This window comes from Rhincodon typus, chromosome 27 (assembly GCF_021869965.1).
Source record: "Rhincodon typus isolate 14 chromosome 27, sRhiTyp1.1, whole genome shotgun sequence".
In the NCBI taxonomy this organism is placed as follows: domain Eukaryota; kingdom Metazoa; phylum Chordata; class Chondrichthyes; order Orectolobiformes; family Rhincodontidae; genus Rhincodon; species Rhincodon typus.
The window spans coordinates 27,330,296-27,349,999 of record NC_063358.1 but is presented as its reverse complement, the minus strand read 5'-3'; the positions used below and the strand labels follow the sequence as shown (position 1 = coordinate 27,349,999).

Genomic DNA, 19,704 nt, shown 5'->3' with positions numbered 1-19,704 from the left:
TTCTACTGACAGAGGATCCAGCAACAGGAACATCAGGTGAAACCTCTCTCTCATGAAAGGTGTGTTTTCTGCTTGTTTCTTGGTGTCTTGTAGCCCATTCTGTCTGGACAGTACAGAGTGAAAAGGCAAGGGGGTTTATAATGATAAGAGTTTTCTTCCATTCATAAACTGTACATAGATCAAGTGTGTGTTGATGTGAATAATAGTGAGCAGAAACAGGGCAGTACCTAAACCCCTTCCTATTAAAATAACTCCGCGAAAGCCGGTATCCTGTCACCAAGTCACCCCTTACTTACATGTGCACAGTACAAGACACTGACCCAGCCTGTTCAAATCCAGTTCCTAGAGTGAGTAGAACCCCTGACACTCCTGTTTATGTCTGTCGGCCAGGACTCCCTGATTGGCCCAGATTAACAGCCCCAATCGGGGAACACATTCTATGAGACCCACCTGGCTGACTGCATTCCAATTACTACACTGACTAGGTACTACATTCAGTTGCCCCCCCAACCTTCTACTGAACGACAAGGTTTTCCGAACAGGTCTCCAACCAGTGGGCTCAACCCACATGGGTTACATTTAAATTATGCTCAATATTTCCACTTTTGAGGAAGAGTTTAAATAAAGGCCACCAATATAAAATAGTCACCAAGAAATCTAGAAGAAACCGCATTACCCAAAGAATGGTAAGAACGTGGAACTTGTTACCACATGGAGCAGTTGAAACAAATAGCATACTGCTGATGGTTTTAAGTGAGAACTACTCAAGCATTTGAGGAAGAAATGTATCAATTATGGCTGTAGATTTAGATGAGGAATTGGAGGAGGCTCAAATCAAGTATAAACGTATGGACTATTTGCACCAAATGGCCTCTTTCTGAGCCATATATACTGTGAACTTCCATGTAAACCACATTGTTATAGGGTGTTGGTTTCTAGTTATAGCTATTGAGCATGTGCCAAAACAGCTATGTCACAGAGATGGACACAGAAAGTTGGAGAAACTCAGCAGGTCTGACAGCATCTGTAGAGAGAGAAACAGTTAATGTTTTGAGTCTGGTCTGACACTTCTTCAGAACTATGTCATAAAGATGTTAGATCACAGATTTGGAACCTGAGTCTGCAGACCTCCAGATGAGGTGTCTTCTGTGCACAATTACATCAAATAAAGCCTGTTGCTGCTCACTCTCAAGAGTGTAGAGGTGAAGCTCAGTGATGGTACGACAGCATGGGAGGAAGTCATAAGATCAGTCCAGTGACCTGAACCCATGAGCAGGTGGAAATATCTCAATGAAGCTCAGTGGTTGTGGGGACTAGCAAGTCATGGCACCAAGCTATGGAATGAGAGGGCTTGCGCAGAAGCTGAAGAAAGCATGAAGAAAAGACCATGGCAGAGTATGCACTAAGCAACGGGGAGAAAGAAATCAATCATCCACAGTAAGTAAAATATTACTGAAATCAAAAGTATTTACAGAGATGGAGAAGAAATTGATATCCAGAAAATACGTCAACAGCAAATGCACAATGAAACAAAGAAACAGGACTTGCTCCAAACCGTGAATAACTCCATCAGCAGGAACCCAGTTCAGCCAGTTTTATGAAGGGTTACGAGCACAAAACAAGTGACCAGGTCATGGCTGTCAAATTAAACACAGACCACAGCAAGCTGGGCCCCAGCAGAAGTGAACAGAGGGGCAGATGAACTCTTCCCAATGGATATGACCAGCCCACACCAAGAGTTTGACTCTGCTGACAGTTCAGACCCAAATTCTGGCTACAGAGACCCTGATTTTCATCTCAAGCTTGGGAGTGCAGATTAGAAGAAATCCTAGCTCCACAAAACCAAACTGTAAAAAATAGCTGCCTGCGCTCCCCCTTGCTTTTCTACCCTTGGGGAGCTGGATTAGGATCTTGGGCTGCACAACCCAGGAGAAGCTGGTTCCTGAAGCAGGCTGGATGGAAACCTTATCCTGCTGTTCCAGCACTGTTGTCAACGTGTAGAAATTATAATGAAAACCTGAAAGATCCCTTTTATCTCAATGCACACTCAATGATCAATCCAAGCCACCTTATGCTAATTTACTTATCCCCATGTATCTTTATAGACTCTAAGCCACACAATGTCCCTGTACCGATCTCCACAGCTCCAGTGCCACCCTATGCCCATAATAATCTTTTTGGTCCTTGTTGCCTCTATGCCAACTCATACCCACCACACTTTGCCCTTTTATTTCAAAAAGCCACCTAAACACTGTAGGCAAATCTCAGGCAGTAGGCTGACATTATTGATTATATCACTACCGTAAAAGAGACTAGTATAAAATAAAACACTCATGGATAGCAAGAAAACATTCAACACATTGAAATTCCTTCAATTAATCACTTATGCAAACAAACAATTCACTTAAATACTTAAACCCATATGTGTTTAATACCTTACGTAAATAAACAGTTCTATTCATTGAACAGTTGGAGATGCCCAGTGAAATGGTCACTCGTTAGACACCTCTTTGTAAAAATGATGGCTTGGGACATCAGTTTTACAACACAAATTCAATAATAGTGTATGTCAAGTGACACTCTGAAATACCTGTCATTGCTTTTTCAACTTTTTTTTTACAGTTCCTTGACAGCTTTAGCAATCTCAATGAGTTTATGCACTTTTTTGAAGCACATAAGAATGCCTTTTGAAAGGCATTCTGAAAGGTACCTCAACTGCACCAAAAGGTGCTTTAACTCTCCCAAAGGGTACTGTGCCTTCTCCAAAAGTGTCCCAGGACCAGATCCAAAGGGGTATCTTGCCATTGCAAAAGGAGAGAAATACAAAACATTTCTTCATCCCTCAGCCCTCACACTGCCCATGTCTTGCCCATGCAACCCAATACCCTCCATCCCTTCCCCTTGTTACTCTATGCTCCTAAGTTCCTGAACATTGTGTAACCATTAGAAAACATCCCCAGTGTGACCATAACAATGGAGGGAATGTCATTGATGTAGCAACTGAAGATGGTCAAGCCCAAGACACTACCCGAAGAGCTCCTACAGAGATATCTTGGAGCTGAGATGAGTAAATTCTACCAAATTCAAATCTAACTTTGTGCTAGGTATGATTTCAACCAGGTATTCTCCTTGAATACCATTAGTTGTAGTTTTGCTGGGCTCTGACAAGCTCTCATTATTTCTTCCTTTATATTCCTATCCATGTGGTTACTGTTAGAGGGCCTGTACACCATCACTGCAATGATTCTTGCTTTTACATGCTCTCATTTTTACCCAAACTACTTCCATAACTTGCTTTTAGACTTAGGACATCCCTCGCTGTTGTGCTACTTCTGTAGTTCGTAAAGGAGCTTAAGTATTGCTAAAAGGACAACAGCAGTCAAAGCTTTTTATCCTGCACTCAACAGAACTAGGACATAAAAAACAGACTTGGACAAGGTAGCCATGATGTGGAGGTGCCAGTGTTGAACTGGGGTGGACAAAGTCAGAAGTCACATGACATCAGGTTATAGTCCAACAGGTTTATTTGAAATCACAAGCTTTCAGAGCACTGCTCCTTTGTCAGGTGAACCTGACTTCACTGATGAAAGAGCAGCTCTTTGGAAGCTTGTGATTTCAAATAAACCTGTTGGGCTGCACCGGGTGTCACGTGACTTCAGTTTTGAAAAAGAGAGATGATTTTATACAGAATAAGAAGAGGGTGCTGATTACTTGAGCCAGCATTGGTATGGAGATATTGCAAGAACAGTTAGTGGTCAATCTTAATTGTCAGACCATGCAGGTAGAATTTGATTGGTCAGGGCGTTGCCAAGAGGTGCAATGTATGAACGAATCCCTTTTGCCTATATAAAACAGGATCCTGGGTATTTATATAAGTAGTTTCTAGCACACACAAATGCAACACACTATGATCCCAACGTATAATCTTAAATTGACTTCTAGTCTCACTCTTAGCGTAGTTTGGATTATTTATGAAATGATTTCCAATTACAGAATCACATCCATTGATGGCTATATTTTTCTGAGGTATGCAGGCATGGGCTGGTTGAGCACATTCACCTTGCTGCCTGCTGTGAATGGTCAATGGGACGTGTTATTTGATACAGTCTATCAGTCATTAGGATGTCTGGCCTAGATAGTGGCTTCATACCAGCGCTGGAACTCTCGTTATTCATTTGTGTGGCATGCAAAATGTCTTTTTTTAGCTTCATGCCAGCATTGTATTTGTAGAGAAAACACCTTAGGGATTTACATAGGAGCAACATCAAACAGCTAGCTTCACATATTGTTCAAATGTTTGAGACACATTACCCTCCCACAGGAAGACTGGGGAACACTTGGGGCCAAAAGTGGTGGACGTAGGCCCCTTCATAAATTTTTACGATATGCAATGAGTAATGATTTGATCAGGGTAACTGTTATCATGTAGGAGAGATGTGATATGTCCTGTCTTAGTGTCAAGCTTATACAGGGAGTAGGTGGCGAGCACCATATTCCTGTGAAGGGCAGTGAGATAAATCTGGTCCAGTGTGGGGCCATAGGAATCCCAATATGTATATTGACAGGTGAACATAAAGAATAGTTAAGGATCCATTTTCTAACTTCTCAACTAATACATTGAAGAAGAAGACCTCATTTACTTGATTTCTGTGATAAATTCGAGTGTAGATCAAAGGTTATTAATGTGTGGGAATAAGTTTTTTGATATGGCTGTGAATTGAAATATTTCAAACATGTCATCTACCTTTTGCAAGGGGTAGGAGGCTAGTGGTCTGTCCATCAAAAACACGCCTCTAATGGCAATCAACAAAGATGTTAGCAAGAGCTGGGCATGAAGTGAATCTGATGGCAACACCATCTATTCAGGCATAAATGGTGTCATTGAAACTGAACTGTACAAGTTCATGAGTTCAATGAATTGAGACACAAGTAGTACAACTAGATTGTGTGATACAGTGACATGCTGCAGATGTCAGTTGCTTTTGCGATTGGAATTTATCCATTAAATGATCTGGACTGTGTGAAGAGTTAGACTGGAAACCAATTATCAGTCAGAACCACGGTGTGATGCACTTGTATGCGTTTGAAACTACTTGCTTAAATATTCAGGATCCGATTTTATGTAGGCTAAATGAATTTGTACATACATTTCACCTTTTCAAAAGCAAAATGATCACGCAGACAGCATGAATTAAACTCAATCTGCCACTCCTCAGCCCATTGGCCCATCTGAACAAGATACCGTTGTACTCTGAAGTAACCTTCTTCGCTGTCCACTACATCTCCAATTTGGTGTCACCTGCAAACTTACTAACCATACCTCTTATGTTCACATCCAAATCAATTATTTAAATGACAAAAAACAGTGGACCCAGCACTGAGAGATAGTAGGAACTGCAGATGCTGGAGTCAGAGATAACGCAGTGTGGAACTGGAAGAACACAGCAGGCCAGGCAGCATCAGAGGAGCAGGAAAGTTGACGTTTTGGGTCAGGACCCTTCTTCTGAAGAAGGGTCCCGACCCGAAATGTCAACTTTCCTTCTTCTCTGATGGACCCAGCACTGATCCTTGTGACACACCACGGGTCACAGGCCTCCAGTCTGAAAAGCAACCCACCACCAACACCCTCCGTCTCCTACCTTTCAGCCAGTTCTGTATCCATAGGCTGTGACTCTTTTTAAAGTCATGTTACTCTTCTTTATAAATGCATAATATAATAATCACACAGTTGTGAGATTTGTCCATGCAAAGCAGAAAGAAAAGTTGACTGGAATGCTATTGTCCTTTTGTTGATAGTTCATCTTTAAACAAGAGTTGTGTGGATTTCCTGGTTCTATATTTAATTAGAAATTTGCTTGAATTTCAGGATTGTCTGGAGGTGCTATTGCCAAAGGTCACATGATTTGTTTCATTCAAAATATTAAAGTTTTAAAACAACATGACATATCTAAATGCCATCAACTAATACAAATTGAAAAATGCCCAAGAGGAGGAACTTTGATTCATGTGTTATATGCTAGAATTCAATATAGTGGAACACTGAAGCCATTATGCTAATGCTGAGTAAGTGAATTTATTAAGAAGACATAGAACAGAATCCCTTTATCTGAAGTTGTCTTCAAAACTAATAAAACAAATGTCATGTGGCTCCTGCCTTAAAATATTTGAGGTAGTTCTTGAGTATGTCAATGAAAGAACATGTTTACAGCAACACAAAGATGATGAAATACATATGAAGAAGAGTAGAGTCATTGTACCTTCCAAAAGACAGCCACAAAGTGATGTAGACATTAGTAAATCAAATATATGACAGTCATTCAAAAACAAACCGACCAAAACAAATTAGATAGCAAGAAAGAAACAGCAACACAGTAGAATAAAATCATGGCTTTTTTGTCCACCAGAAATCTAACAGGAAGTTAATAATATTTTAATACAGTGGTGTTAGTTGTGACTCAGTTGTGAAAATCTCATTTCTGAACCAGAGGTTTCGGGTTCAAGTCCCACTTCAGCACTTGAATGCAAACATCAAAATGGACTCTTCAGTGCAGTACTTGAGAGAGTACTTTACTGTAAGAAATCTCCCTTCATAGAATCCCTGTAGTGCGGAAAGACGCCATTCAGCCCATTGAGTCTGCGCTAACCCTCCAAAGAGCATCCCATCCAAACCTACCCCATGACTCCTTATTTCCCATGGCCAATCCACTTGAGCCACACATCTTTGGACTGTGGGAGGAAACCAGAGCACAGGGAGGAAACCCACAGACACGGGGAGAATGTGCAAACTCCACACAGAGAGTTACCCAAGACTGGAATCAAATCTGGGTCTTTGGCGCTGTGTGGCAGCAGTGCTAATCATTGAGTCACCATGCTGCCTACAGGATAATGCCTCCCCTACCATGCTCTCCTTCAACCCCATCCCCACCCCCAAACTGCTTGATGAACCACTCAACTTTCAAATGAGGCATTAAAACCAAGGTGTTGTCAGGTCTCTCTGGTGGATGTACAAGATCAAGTGGCAAAATTTAGAAGGACAGGGCAGTTCTCCTTGGGGTTCCGACACAACCTATTCTCTTAACCAACATCGCAAAACAGTTTACCTCAACTCTACTGCATTGCTGTCTGTGGTGTCTTCCTGTGTGTAAACTAGCTGCTTCATTTTCTAACTTATAGCTGTGAACACATTTCAAAAATAATTAATTGGCGCAAACCACTTTAAGGTGTCCTATGGTTGTGAAAAGAGCTATATGAATAAAAGATTATTTTTAAAAATTTAAGATGTGTTACATTACGTATGGTGCACGTCTTTATGCAACACTCTTATCCTCCAGTTGCAGCAGTGGAAATGTGATGATCGATCAATTAGTTTAAGTGAATGCTGAATATTGAAGATATAGAAAAAGTGAAATGAACCCATTATTTCCATTGTTTGTATTGACCTTCAGATAACATGACAACCACTGATCCAGCAAAATTTCTAATAGCAATGGTTATTCACTAAATTACCTGACGATTATCTGGATCACTTTGCCCACATTGGGTATCTGAGCAGTACTTTTATAAGGACAAGCCAGGGATAACAACTTAGTAAGCCATGACCTAAATCCTGGATACCCATATACAATGTGGAGGGAAATTTGTGAAACAATCCTGCCTACTCTATGACAACATATAGGAGACCATTACTATTTTGTTGATGTTTGTTGGCAAAAAATATATATACATTGTAAATTAAGAAATACTTACATACAAGGAATAATAAATTTATTCTTAAATATTAATACAACATTAAAATATGTGTGCAGTGAACAGTTACAGTAATAAAATTATAAGTCTTATTTCTGAATTTTTGGTTCATTTGCAAATATGTTTCATAACATAGACTATAAGTAGTAACTTAAGACTAGACTGTTTCACATGAGGCACGTATTCTATGTGGATTAGTGCAAATATTTTGCTGTTTCTTCCATTCCTTTCAATGGATCTGTGAAGATAAGGACTTGTTGACATTAGTTATCATAAAAAAAGGTCTTTAATATTGTCTGCGATTTAAAAGATTTGTTGAATTAAGCGTGTCAGAGTTAATGTTTACATTGACTTGGACACTAAGTATTAGGTATGAATATGCAGGCACTAGAATTCATTCTTTGTTGCTGTAAGTGAGATGGTGACATGAACAGATGTGACTTAAGGGAGCAGGCCTGTATTAATAAAAGAAAAAGAAGCCTGGCAGCATTTCTTTCAATACTTTGACAAGTTTGCCTTGATTTTTCTGACAACAGACACAAAGTAACATTTAAGACATCATGTAATTCCAGAAGAATTGAGAGAGCTTACATTGAGGCAGGTAATCTCAAAAAGTGTCAGCTAGGATGATACAATAAGGGTCAGAACTAAACAACATGGAAAAGGGTTTTTTTTTCTCCTGGTTATTATTCAGTGACCCCTGGTCAAGGTGAGAACAGGGTCAAGCTCAGCTGAGATTCACTCCACAGTCAACCAGCCTGCTATAGTCAGAGGTTTTTTTTCTCAGGGTGAAAAAGTCAACTATATGAAGGCACAGGTTCAGGTGAGAGGGTGAAAGTTTAGGGGAGGAGAGTGGAGAAAGTCTTTCACATGGAGGATGGTGGGTGTTTGGAACACACACTGCCAGTGGAGGCATTGGAAACAGACAGGTTAGCAACATTTAAGGTGTAATTTGACAGAAGCATGAACGTGAGGTGAACAGAGGGATAGATACCATGCCTGGGCAATAAGTAGTGGGTCCAAATAAGGATTAAGAATTGGCACAGGCTTGGTGGGCTAGAGGGCCTGTTCCTGTGCTGTATTGTATTGTATTATATTGCTGACATTCGCTGCCAGGGTTCAGTGATAAACAGCAACCATTTGGACAAGACATCAGAAGCAGCAATTGTGTCCAACAACCTCTAATTCAGGGAGAGTTAGCACTTTCAGAAAAGGGGAGGGAAAGTATATTGACCATGGTGAGTTAAATAATTTTTAACATAATGTTCTCAAGAATTAAGGGCAAAATTACAAAATATAAATAACAGCATTTTTACCTGGAAAACCAATTAAATGTAATTTAATTGTATTAAATTAATTGTATTTAATTTAATTTAAGTGTAATTTTTTTTCTATTGATAATGTTCACTCAATTTTGTAGATTGAGAGATGATCTAGTCTGGGCCGAGCTGCATGAGTTCCATAGTTCCAGAGGACTGCTCTCTCTCATTAGGGAGAGATGACCAGTGGGGAGTTTAACTTGCGGTTCACCATGCCTCAGTGAAGGGTGAGATTGAGAAAGTGGGACCTTCATGGTAATCTCAGCAGGTGCAGCAATTGAAGTCGCGCTGTTGGCATCACTCTCCATCACAGACCAGCCATCCAGCTAACTGACCCCTTCAAATATAGTCATGAGTATACAACCAGGAGTTTTAAAAAGAGATATTCACTGACCTGCCATTCGTACTAAAATGGTCCTGTGGTCAGAGTGAACATATTATAAATATGCAAACACACGAAGATGAAGGAAAGAGAAAGACTATTTGGTTTTTATGGTGTATGACAGACAGATTCTCCAGACACTCAGAAGCACCTCTGGTTCTGGATGAGGTGAAACATCAGGCAAAAACCTCGATCATTTAGTGGGGAGAAGTGAAAAATTCCTCCTCAGTCATGGTAAGCCATTGAAAACTGATCCAACATATATGTGCAACTAAACCAGAAATTGCTGGAAAAGCTCAGCAGGTCTGGCAGCATCTGTGGAGAGAAATCAGAGTTAACGTTTCGGGTCGAGTGACCCTTCCTCAGAACAAATATGTGCTATGCTTTAAAACATAGGGAAGAAATCAGTTTCGATTAGAGTTTATTTATTATTTACATTGTTCATTATTGTGTTATCATTTCTAAAGATGACATTGTATTCTGTTACAGAAAAACGATGTTTTCAACTACTTTCTCAAATCTATGGGCAGAATTTTCCCCTCCCTGGTGTAGTGTGAATAACACTGAGAATATTAGGAAAATACGGTGAGAATGAAAATATCTGATTCTCAACATTGAGAAAAATATTCCCTCTCAAACCATAAATGGCTGCTCCAGAGTCTTGCCATTGAGCAATGACCACCTATTGCCAAGCATTTACATCTCAATAGAGCCTCAACTCACCTTATTTCTGCACCACTTCCAATTATCCTCTCTTTCACTGAAAAACTGGATGGCGCAAATGCCCACCATGTAAGTCAGAGTGTGTACCTGGTGGCTACAGCTCACTGAACGCATGTCCCAGCCATCATGTAACTGCTTCAACAGGACAACATGCCTGCAGGCTCCATGGCAATCTCAGAAGTCAGCAACAGCAAATCACCAGCCTCACTGCATCAATGTGACTACTGTCAGACCCAATCAGAAAGCTTTTCAGCCCTTCAACACTTTACTTTGGATCTCCGGGTCATCTAGGACTTGCATGTTTCTGCCAGGCTTCTCTGTGTGCAGGGACACACTTGCAAACAATACATCTACACCGGATGCATCTTATCGCTCTTAACTTGCTTTCTTAACATACACACACACAAACACACCCGTGCACGTGCACGCATGCACATGCAGTCTCTCTCCCACACACACACACACACACAAACAAACACACACACACAAACACACACGCATACACGTACAAACACACACACATGCTCACGCACACAAACACACACACAAAGACACAAACACACACACACACATATGCACACACACATGCAGTCTCTCTTCCACACACACAAACGCACACGCTCACACATACACACACACACGCACAGACAAACACACACACATATGCGGTCTCTCTCCCACAAACACACATGCACACACGTGCAGTCTCTCTCCCACACACAAACAAACACACACACACACACACACACACGCACACACACACGCACGCGCACACACACACACACGCACACAGTCTCTCTCCCACATACACACTCACATGCAGTCTCTCTCCCACACACAAACAAACACACACATGCACACACACACACGCAGTCTCTCTCCCACATACACACACGCACACACATGCAGTCTCTCCACCACACACACACAAGCAGTCTCTCTCTCACACACACACACACACTCAAACACAAATCCACCATTATTACAACCTTATTATGCTTACATTTATCTGAGAACTCCCTTCATATTTGTTTCTCAATTTCTCTCTTACTGTTGGGGGGCCTATAGTACAATCCCATCCATGTGATCTTTCCTTCCTTATTTGTAATTTGTACCCATATATTTTCATGAGATGATTTTTCAGAAATATCTTCCCTAGTTACAGCAGTAATGTGCTCCTTAATCAAAAATACCACATCCCTCCTTTCTTGGCTTCTTTTCTATCCTTCCCATAGCATCTAAAACCAAAAACATTGAACTGCCAGTCTTGTCCATCTTTCAGCCAAGTTTCTGTAATAGCTATAATGTTCCAATCCCACATTCTTAAACGTGCCCTGAGTTCGTCAGCCTTACCTGTAATACCCCTTGCATTGAATTAACTGCAATTCAGTTCTTTAGAGTTACTAATTTTTCTGACTCTCTCTTGTCTTTTCTTTCTAATTGACGTCTTCTTCTCACATTCAGAACCTACCCATCAATCCTTCCATTTACACTGCTACTTAGAATTCCCTACTGGCCTTCTCTATCTGTATAAAGTCTCCCTTAATAGAATGTGCAAATCTCCATGCTAAGATATTGGTCCCTTTCCAGTTTAGCTTAGACCCAACTTTTTGAAATAGGTCTTTTCTAACACAAAAGACATTCCAATTGTCCAAAAACTTGAATCCCTGAACAATACATCAGCTCTTCAGCCATTGATTTATCTCCTTTAACCTTTTGTTCCTTCTGCTGTTTGAGTTTGGCATTGGGAGTAGATCAGAAATTACTACTTTTAAGGTTTTATTTTTTAATCTCCTACCTAGCCTCTTAAATTCACTCTATACTGCTTTAATTTTTTCCCTGAAAATGTCATTCCTACCAATGTGTACAATAATTTCTGGCTTCTCAATCTCACTTTTAACAATAAGCTTGAAACATTTAGAAACATCCTTAATCCTAGCACCAGGAAAGCAATAAACCATCCTAAATTTACACTCACTGCCACAGCATCGCCTGTCTATGCCCCTGACAGGAGAGCCCCCTATAAGAATAATTCTATTAAATCTTGTCAAATGCTGCCTAACATAAGAATTGTTCCAAGTGTCCAATAACTGACAGGCCCCTCCATTTTCTTCAGAGAACTATCCCCTTCAACTGTTCCAAAATCTGAATATCTATATGATAGAGGAATAGCCACCAAAGACTTTTGAGTTACTTTCTAACCTTTCTTGACAATCATCCATCTATCTGACTGATCCTGATGGATAATAACTTTTCTAAATCTACCAGCCATCTCACTCTGTACCTTATTTATGGCCTTAATAACATTAAGCCTAAAAAGAAGGATGTTTCAATAACACTTTATATATAAAATAAACTACCTTTCATTACCTACAGAAAATAATGTTAAAATGGAAAAAAAATTAAAAATTTATATATCAAAAATATAAAAATTAAATAAAATCAACCACTTAGCTGATTAACTGAATAAAAACGATTCCTGTTCAATAAATTCCTCAAAGGAAAAAAAATCTTTTCCGGAGCTGAACATATTTAGGACTCTCTGGAATGAAAACACAATTCCTTATTTTAAGAAAAACTTCGGATTTTTCAAAAAAAACCTTTGTAATGTTAGAAAAAAAGCTCCAAGACACAAATAGACTTTTCTAATTTCTGAATTAAGAAAAAAAAACCTCAGCCGTTCACTGTAGACCCTTAAAAAAGTTTAAAAGTCCATCTGAAAAAAAAATCACTCTGATGCTGCCTGGCTTGCTGTGTTCCTCCAGCTCCACAATGTGTCATCACAATTATTTTTGTTCGTTTTTTTGTTTTATTTTATGTTAATAAAATAAAATGGCAAATAATCTTATATTAGTAAACTATAATGACTGTAATAGCTGTAAAACTGTTAAAAAAACTATAATAAATCTTTAAATAAGCCTACAGTCCCGGGAGCAGCTGCAAGATCCACGATGCTCCTCAAGAAATGGGCATGGAGGTGGAGGAGACAGAAGAAGAGTTTGATGTCATGTCGTGCCCAAAATTCATTAAGCTGGGTCACAGAGGGATAAAGCTGAGATCTTTACTGCGTACAGACGTTCATCATCAGAGAGCGAAAGTTTAGGAGGTATGTTGAATACCCAACAGGAGGTGAGATTGCTGGAGGGGATGGAGTCAGAGGGAAGTGGGAAGAAGGGTTCCAGAGGGCCATAGGTATGCCTGAGTTGTTGTATCATGTGGGCTTTGATGCCTGGAAGGAAAAGAAAATGTTTCTGGTTAGCACGACGAATGAACCGGAGGATGAAATGGAACTGCGGAGTGGTGCAACCCTGAGCCAGCGTGATGCAATGCTGTTGGAGAGAAAGGTCGAGAGTGTGCATGTGATGCTGCATGGCACTGAGTGTGGATCTCAGGATGTGGCGAGAGCAGCTGTCTGTGGTAGGTTGAACATCACAGAGATATCTGTGGTCCTGGGAGGATTCAAAACATGAGGGATGAAACTTCAGTTGGAATCCACGTGGGCTGAGTCTGAGCCAGAGGCAGTCACTGAGGAATGTGATATGGCTGTGGAAATGAGTTTTAGCAAGTACCTGGTCAAACACCAGGACTGACAGTGAAATTAATGTCAGCAGACAAGAAGAAAGATTGGAACGGAAATCCTACTGGAGAGAGGAGCAGAACTTCTTCAAGAAGAGATATGGCAGTCTGTTAAATACTTCTCCGCTCGTCCTCACCCTCAACGACTTCTCTTTTAACTCTTCGCATTTTCTTCAGGTCAGGAGGTTTCCATGGGTACCCGCATGGGCCCTAGTTACGCCTGTCTCTTCGTGGGGTACGTGGAACGTTCCTCATTCCAGTCCTGTTCCGGCCCCCACCCACAACTCTTTCTCCGATATATCAATGATATCATCAGTGCTGCTTCCCACTCTCATCTGGAATTGGAAAAGTTCATTGATTTGGCTTCCAATTTCCATCCCCCCCTCACTTTCACCTGGTCTATCTCTGGCTCCTCCCTTCCCTTCCCCACCGACTCCCACAGCTACCTGGACTATACATCCTCGCATCCTGTTTCCTGTAAAGACTGCATTCCATTCTCTCAGTTCCTCCATCTCCGTCGCATATGTTTTGTTGAGGCCAACTTCGACAAGGGAGCGTCCGAAGTATCCAACTTCGTCCTCAACTGAGGATTCGTTGTTGACAGGGGCCTCAACTGGGTCCGACCCATCTCCCACACTTCCGCCCTCACCCCTTCTCTTCCCTCCCACAAGAGCGATAAGTTTCCTCTTGTCCTTACCTATCATCCCACCTGCATCCACATCCAGAAGATCATCAGATGCCATTTCCGCCACATCCAGCAAGATGCCACCACCAGTCACATACTACCCTCCCCTCCCTTGTCTGCCTTCCGCAGGGACTGTTCCTGCCGGGACACCCTGATCCACTCTTCCTTCACTCCCAACACCATCACCCCCATAGCCCCTCAGCACCTTCCTCTGCAACTGCCAAAGGTGTAACACCTGCCCATTTACCTCCTTCCTCCCCACTATCCAAGGGCCCAAACATACCTTCCAGTTGCACTTCACACAATCTAGATGACTGCATTCGCTGCTCACAGTGTGGTCTCCTCTTCGTTGGAGAAACAAAGAATAGACTAGGTGACTGCTTTGCAGAATATCTACGTTCTACTCGCAAAAAAGAATCAAAGCTTCCTGCTGCCTGCCACTTTAACACATCACCCTGTTCCCTGGCCAACATTTATGTCTCAAGCCTGCTGCAGTGTTCCAGCGAAGCTCAGCGCAAACTGGAAGAACAACACCTTATTTTCCACTTGGGTACCCTGCAGCCCTCCAGACTCAATATCGAGTTCAATAATTTTAGGGCCTAAACTCTCCCATGTCCCAGCCCCCCACCGCACACACCAGGCCTTGTTAGCACATAGCCTGCTATTCCACGCTATCTATTGCTAGCCACTAACAGTCTCCATTCACAGTTATTCACCCTCCTAGCCAGATCGTTATGAACTCCTTTGTCTGTCCAACTCCTCTTCTCTCTCTATGGACTCTATCCCTATCTATCGTTTACTCCTTACCACCTCCCTGCACCCTAACTTATGCATATAAACTGACATTTTCCTAGCTACCATCAGTTGTGAGGAAAGGTCACCGGACCCGAAATGATTACTCTGATTTCTCTTCACAGATGCTGCCAGAGCTGTTCAGCTTTTCCAGCAACTTCAGTTTTTTTTAATATTTACAGCATCCACAGTTCGTTCATTGCTTTTTTAAAAGAAGTGTATATGCTGGCAATCAGAAACAAAAAGAGAAATTGTTTGAAAAACACAACAGGTCTGGCAGCATCCATGGAGAGAAAACAGAGTTTACGTTTTGGGTCCGGTGACCCTTCTTCGGAACTGATAGTAGCCAGGAATAAGCTGGTATTTACACCGAAGGTGGGTTTGGGGGAGAGGTGAGGAGAAAATGATACATGGAGATGAAACCCAGAGAAAGAGAGAGAACAGCCATTGGGCAGACAAAGGAATGAGTAAAGATCAGCCTGAGAGAATCATTAGCTGCTATAGGGGACCATTCGTGGCTGACAATGGGTTTTTTGTGTTAGCAGTCCATGTGATAACAAGGCCTGGTGCTTTGGAGTTGGGGTAAGGCTATGGCAGAAGGTGCTTAGGTCCTATAATTATTAAACTTGTTATTGAGTCTGAAGGCTGCAGGGTCCCCAAGAGGAAAGTGAGGTATTGTTCTTCCAGCTTGCTCTGAGCTTTGCTGGGGCACTGCAGCAAGCCTGAGTCAGAGATGTTGGCCAGCAAATACCAGAAGAAGGTAGACATTTCGGGGGACCCCTTGTAGAAGCTGGCATCATCGGAACAGATGCAATGGAGACTGAGAAACTAGGAGAATGGAATACAGTCTTTACAGGAAGCAGGGTGTGACGGTGTATAGTCCACATTACTGTGGGAATTGGTGGGTTTGTGGTCCACGTTCTTTGTCAACCAATTCCCCACCACCATGGTTGACAGAGCTCTCAGCTGTGTCCACCCCATTTCCCACACTCCAACCCTCACCCCTTCTCTTCCCTCTTACAACAACGATAGGGTTTCCCTGGTGCTCACTTACCATCCCACCACATCCACATCCAAAGGATCATTAGCCACCATTTCCACCACCTCCAATGGGATGTCACCACTAGACTCATATTCCCCTCCCCTCCCTTGTCAACCTTCAGCAGGGATTGTTCTCGCCAGTACACCTTGGTCCACCCCTCTTGTACTCCCATTACCTTCTCACAACCCCATGGCAACTTCCCTTGCAATCACATAAGGTGTAACACCTGTCCAATTACATCCTCCCTCTTCACCACCCAAGGCCCCAAACACATCTTCCAGGTGAAGCAGCGAGTTATCTGCGCTTCACTCAATATAGTCCATGGTATTCACTGCTCACAATGTAGTCTCCCTTACAGTGGGGAAACAAAATGTAGACTGGGCGACCGGTTTACAGAAGAACTACATTCCATCTGCAGAAATGACCGCGAGCTTCCTGTGGCCTGCCCATTTCAACACATCACTGTGTTCCCTGGCCAACATGCCTGTCTCAGGCCTGCTGCAGTGCTCCAATGAAGCTCAGCACAAGCTGGAAGAACAGCATCTCATTTTCCACCTGGGGAACCTGTAGCCTTCAGGACTCAATATCGAGTTCAGCACTTTAGGGCTTGAGCGCCTTCTCCCATGTCCTTGCCCCAAACGAGACCTTGTCATCACATGGGCTGCTACCACAAACAACCCATTGCTAGCCACTAATGGGCTACAAAAATCACCATTTCTGAATCTTGAGGGCCAGAAATGTTCCAGTTCGGAAGAAGAGTCATATTGGATTCCATTCCTTTCTCCCTTAATGCTGTCAGATCTGCAGAGTTTCTCCTGCCCTGTTTGTTTTTATTTCAGATTTCCAGTATCCACAGTATTTTGCATTTATTTAAGGCTCCAAATTACTTGCCCAAACTGCATTGAGTTAGTTATACTCAGGAGGGGTCACACTGGATGGGCACTAATTAGCCGCAGCTTAATGGGAAAAGTTACCAGGGCATTCACTTTCTGACAACTATTCCAATGTGCATGTGGATGAGAACAGAGCAGCAGTGCAGGACTCCAGTATTCACCATTGATCTTGCACCTGAACAATTACTACAGGAAAAGAGAGTGTAGAGCCAGAGAATGACCAGCATCAATGAAAATCCTCCAGCAATCAACATCTTCAGATGAGGGAGTCAATGAAAGGAAGGAGAGAAAATTTGCAAAGGAGAGATGAGAGATATAAAAAACAGAATACAAGTTACAGTTTCACATTTGCCAGAGACAGACCAAGACAATCGGACTGCTTGTAAAAATCCAAATGCAGCACAGTATACAGTTCATCAAGTTAGGGTCAAGGTTTTCAATCATTGAAGATTCATTGATTTAATTATGGTTTGTAACAGAAAACTCATTCACACGAGCTGCCTGGACCTTCAGTGACATTAAAATGAATGCTGTGAGCTGCTTTGTTTCCAGCTTATTACTTGTGTATGAGATCAGGTTGACCTGACTGAATGCTATAGCCTCAATAACTCCCAGAAATGACAATCAAGCGATGTTTGTTTAGAGCCTTTTTGCAGTTCTTCGGCTCCTCTCCCACAAGCAATATCGTGGGTTACGGTCATACAGTCAAGTCCCCTGATTAGAACAACTTGTATTGCCAACTGTCTGGGATTTTCTTTTTGGAAAGGCTGGCTATGACTTTTTTTTCAGTAGGTTGTCATTCATTTCCTGTATTTAAACCGGGCAGGAGTAGATGTTTTTGTGGCCCATTTGTGCCAAAGTAAAATATTACAGGCACTTAAAATTCTGAGATAAAGGAAGAAAATATTAGAAATACCTAACAGGTTAGGCAGCATTTAATAAAATTTCAGGATCAATGATCTTTCAAAGGTGACAGAGCAGAAATGTTAACTGCGTCTGTCTTTCCACAAATGCTGCCTGACCAGCTGAGTATTTCCGCTATTTTTTTGTTTTCCTGTGTCCCATTTTATGCCTGGTTGTCAAGATTACGTCCCGTCTCAAGGATGTTAGTTTCTTTTTAATAGTGCCAACGCTAATTAAAACTTGTGTAGCATCCATTTGATTTTCGGTCTGAATTTCATCAAGATCAGGGATAAACTGGAAGAAGTAAGGTAGCATACATGTTCTGTTGTCAGAGGGTAAAATAGTGGATTATGGAAGGTGCAATTTGGGTGTAAATGGCCTTTAAAAACAAATAGTTTCGTTGTTGCTTGAGAACATGAGTAGAATGTCCATAATCTGCTTTGAATTACTGCAGCACTTCACTTTTTGCATAACTTCTAACCAGTTGCATAATTTAACCAGACTAACAACATATCTGTTTTTGGTCTAGATTCAAGAGAATGATCCTTACCTACACAATAAAAATCCTTTTCAAGTATTAAATAATGCTGATGCCATTTGTGCTTTTATATGCCTTGGTCTACATAACATATGTCATTGAAAGTCTTGGCAGTTTATGTCAGATATTTTGATGTTAATTTACAACACCAATTATTTATAAGGCTACGGTATCACAGATTTACAGTCTGGGTCCCATGCTCAGGAATGTTACCATACTTTATGCAGCTGTCCGACTGACTGAATCCATTACACATAGAGAGTGACTTAACCAGTAAATACTTTCATACTGAATGTCACATATTATCATCTCATGTAACTGTCTTAAAGATACAGCCCTGTTATGTCTGGAATCTATGTCACAATACAACAAATTTTGGTAATGAATTTAGCGGCTGGATAGTTTCTTGGATGCTAACATCACCTTATTGGAGTGGCTGTTCTTCAGATGTGAGTGACAGTTCCTATAATTCTCTTTGTCATTAGACCAGACAATTTGTTTAAGTGCATAGACCCTTTAACATGTTTTGTGTAGAAAATGGACACAAACTTAATGGGATTGAGGCCTATAAAGGCACTTTCAGGCTCCTGCACAATCATGCAGCTCAGAGGGATGGAATCATAGAGTCAGAGTCATAGTCATACAGCATGGAGAAAGACCCTTCAGTCCAACTTATCCATGCCAACAAAGTTTCCCAAACTAAACTAGTCCTACCTGCCTGTGTTTGCCCTATATCCCTCTAAATCTTTCCTATTCATGTACTTATCCAATGTCTTTTAAATGATATAACTGTACCTGCATCTACCACTTTGTTTGGCAGTTCATTCCACACATGAACTTTCTCACAATCTGTGTGAAGTTGCTCCTCAGATCCCTTTTAATTCTCTCTCCTGTCACCTTAAATATATGCCTCCTAGTTTTGAGCTCCCCCACCCTAGGGAAAAGACCTATGCTATTCACTTTATCTACACCCCTCATGATTTTATAACCTCTATAAGGTCACCCTCAACCTCCTAAATCAAGTAAAAGTCTCAGCCTATGTAGCCAATCCTTATAAATCAAACCCTCCAGTCCAGGTAACATCCTAGTAAATCTTTTCTGAACC

General features: G+C 41.5%; 1 protein-coding gene across 1 annotated transcript in view; it reads left to right on the top strand.

Annotated features, from left to right (window-relative positions):
- utp11 (UTP11 small subunit processome component) overlaps positions 1–19,704 on the top strand; it is a 119,561-nt gene that overhangs the window by 853 nt on the left and 99,004 nt on the right. The window lies entirely within an intron of this gene.